A 2,969-nucleotide genomic window follows, 5' to 3' on the forward strand; every position below is an offset into this window, starting at 1 on the left:
TGATTCTGGCTCACCAATTATTAATGCGCTTTTGTTGGATGTAGTACCAAAAAAATTGTTTTTTCTAAAATATCCTATTGATTTTTTTTTTTGCTTATTTTTTAATAAACGTCAGATTCTGATTCTGGCTCACAACCCCCGACATCTGACCAGTCACTTAATTTTTTTCATTTTTTTTTCAGTCATTCTTTTCTTTTTATTATGAAATGCTTCAGTTAATTATTTAAGTGTAAAAAAACAGATTTGTACTAGTTGCTTGCAACAACAATTTATACATTTAAAAAATGGACATTGATGTTGGCCTCAAGTCAAACGACAGCGGTAACGTCGGCCCATTTGAGTTTGAGACCCCATTGACCATATGCGTGAGTGTGAAGTGTGTCTCTGCACCTATGATGGATTGGTGAACCGTCGGGGGTGAAACCCGACCCTGACCTAACAGCTGCCGGGATTGGCCCCAGCTCCGCCCTCCGCTCCGAACAGAGGGTGAAGTTACGATTAAAAAGTTACGGAACCCTAAACATGCGCGTAACACAGAGGGAATCCTTTCAGAACATCGTCATGTCATCGGCAAACGTCACAAGAATCCAGTTCCTCCTGAAAGTAAATTAAGTATGCGTTTGTTTGTTTGTTTGTTTTGTTACACGTTTACATTTTATTCACACGGGAGCCAAAAACTTGCGTTCAATTCCAAATCTCAAAAATGTGCCACACCCCAGTTCTCACTGCTCTGAAATTTTACTTCTCACACCCCACCCTGCAAACACACACACACACACACACACACACATTGGTGTAATTTTTTTTTTTTTTTTTTGCACACACACTTTTCCTTTTCCTTCATAGGGATTTAGAATTAATTATTTCTTGGTGAATTTTTCGGAGAATAAACTGAACGTTAAGCTATGACCAAATTTTTTTTTTTTAATTTCAGATACTGTCCAGCGCACTTATGTGATTTAAAGCTAAGCTAACTCCAAGGCTATGTGGTGACAGTTTAAACTTTCATGCCTTAATCTGACCCCACCTGTGTTTTCTTACTTCTCTAATCCTACCTTTTCACGCCCCACCCTACGGTCATTCACACGCGCGCACACACACACACACACCTCGGTAGCATTTCTCACACATGTGAAACTCTGTGGTTTTTGTTTCACTGAAATTCTTTGGTTCGTCTTTACACCTGATGTGTGTGAGTCAGAAACAAAAATTCGTGTGTGTGTGTGTGTGCGTGTTGTCATTTTTCCACTCCTGTTTGTGCATAAATGTGTCACCTACTCTACTCTATCTTTAGGTGTGAACCAATGAAAACATCCCCTTCTCTTTGTTGTGCCCCCTCCACCCCCCCCTCCCTCTCTCTTGCTTCATCTTTCTCAGTTTTCTATATTCATACACTGAAACACTGCAGTATTATTTTCCACAGAAGACTATTTTTACCCTAAAAGTGTTGTTTAGTCATATTTAGTTGGGGACGTTTTATCGCTGAGGGAATATAAAGTATCAAAATAGACATAAAAAAAATTACATTTTTTTTCACGTTTTCAAAACTAGTGCGATATAAGTAAAAACCTCAAAGTAGAGAAACGAGGAATTTTAAACCAGCATTCAAGATAACTTAGCATTGATATGACTCAAAGGGAGCTGGAAATGTACTTAGTGAAAATAAAAAAGTACATGCACAAACAGCTTAAGAATATTATTAATAATTATTATTAATATTACAAACCAAAAAAGCTAAAGGTTAGCTAAAGATGTTTTCACAGATTTTTAGCATGCTAAGATATGTCACAGCCTCCTCCTTTAATAATATGGTAATGTTTTTCTCAAGAGATTCAGTTCCCACTTTACTGTATTGTTGTTTTGTGCATGGGTGTGGCGCGTGTGCGCGTTTTGTTTTTGTGTGCGCGATTTTATTGTAAAACTACACCACCTGCTGCCTTTATCTTGCTGCTGTGACACAGGTTTCACCTTTAAAAAAAATCCTCTGATAAACATGTGACCTTCTTCTTCTTTTCATGAAATGGACTCCGTGTTTAAAGAAATCCCCATTGACATTAACTTTCCAGTTCCCTTCCAGTAAAACTCGTAGTCACTTCCCCATAGCCGAGTTCCGCAGTTATGGTTGTTTCAAACCTCACATCCCAAACACGACATTGTAAAACCTGAATTGTATCACCTGTGACGGTATGTGTTTCCAATATGTCCCCTTCAGCTTACAGATTCAGCCATTCTTACTTCTGCTGGGGAAAAGTCAAACCTAGCGTCATATCTTCATTAGCTCAAGTGACTGTGTGCGATAATTAAATTAGCAGTAGTTCAGACCTTTATTTTTAAGTACTGTCCGTTTTATGTAACATGCAACTGACTTCAGAAAATCCAATTGCTTCATTTTTCAGATTTTTAGCATGCTAAGCTAAGGTATTCCTATAATTTCTGACACCAGAGTAGATGTTTTTTCGTATCCAAATCTGAAAATGTGCTTCAAAAAAGCTTTTCCAACATTTCCCACTTAGTGGCTGTCAGTTTTATGAAACCTGCAACTGATTTCAGAAAATCCAATGGCTTCATTTTTCAGATTTTTATCATGCTAAGCTAAATTATTCCTATAATTTCTGACACCAGAGTAGATGTTTTTTTGGATCCAAATGTGGAAATCTGCTTCAAAAAAGCTTTTCCAACATTTCCCACTTAGTGACGTCAAAAACCATGTTATTTAAAATAAACCATTATTAATTAGCCAAATATTAAAATATATATTATTGTTACATCTATATAAATGTGTAAAATATTCTGTATATTACCCAACAATGCCTTCGCGGTCCAAAGTTTTTCACATTCAGCTAAAGTTTAGTAAAGTAGCTTAAGTGTGAGATTGTTATTTTACCACAAAAAAATAAAATGGTCAAATAGATTCATGCGACCGTCGTCGTCTACTGACACAGAAACTGTAGTAGGGCCGTAGCCACAGG

The sequence above is a fragment of the Cynoglossus semilaevis genome, chromosome 10, assembly GCF_000523025.1.
Source record: "Cynoglossus semilaevis isolate Cse_v1.0 chromosome 10, Cse_v1.0, whole genome shotgun sequence".
NCBI classification, from domain to species: Eukaryota; Metazoa; Chordata; class Actinopteri; order Pleuronectiformes; family Cynoglossidae; genus Cynoglossus; species Cynoglossus semilaevis.